Below are 708 nucleotides of genomic sequence, written 5' to 3' on the forward strand. Positions count from 1 at the left end.
AAATCGTTGTTACAGTTGGATTTAAAATCTGCATTTGCCATTTTTTTATGTCACCACATTTGCAGCTTTCACCCCAAGCTGTTAGCAGTCATTTAACAAAACCAGATACCCTGCAAATGGATGCTTCTACTGCCATCAGCACTGTTTACTTTGGCATCAATCAGACTCCTGCTATTATTCTCTCTGCTGTCTCTCATTTTCAATACGAGCTGACGTCGTGTTGACAGACCGGGCTGAAATTAAAGAGAAGCTCCAGCCAGTAAGACAGGCTTTCAGCTGCAGCCTGCTGCTGGCCTGCAACGCCACACCTACTGTTTCAGCTGTGCCTGTGGATCTGTGTCCAGTGTGGCACATGCCTCAGCCACAGTGTTAACCCCACTGACACACTGTGCATGGCCCAGCCTATTAGACTCTGGGAAGCTGTGAATCTCTCCAAAAATTCATCTTGAAGAGCAAAAAATCATCAAAGCAAATGGATTTGATGTCTATATTTTATTAAAAATGACTTAAAAATGAAAAAATGAACATTAAGCTGAGCTAAAATGACCTACATAAACATCAGCCGTATGCCACTGATAAACTTTACAACCCAGACATATTTTTATAAGCAGATTTTGGTGCCAGATGATGAATGCGATGAGGAAAACACAGTCCAAATAATTCACGAGGGGAGCAAAATAATGAAGAGTCTGCCGGCAGTGAGAAGAC

The sequence above is a fragment of the Chaetodon auriga genome, chromosome 17 (genome assembly GCF_051107435.1).
Source record: "Chaetodon auriga isolate fChaAug3 chromosome 17, fChaAug3.hap1, whole genome shotgun sequence".
Lineage (NCBI taxonomy): Eukaryota > Metazoa > Chordata > Actinopteri > Chaetodontiformes > Chaetodontidae > Chaetodon > Chaetodon auriga.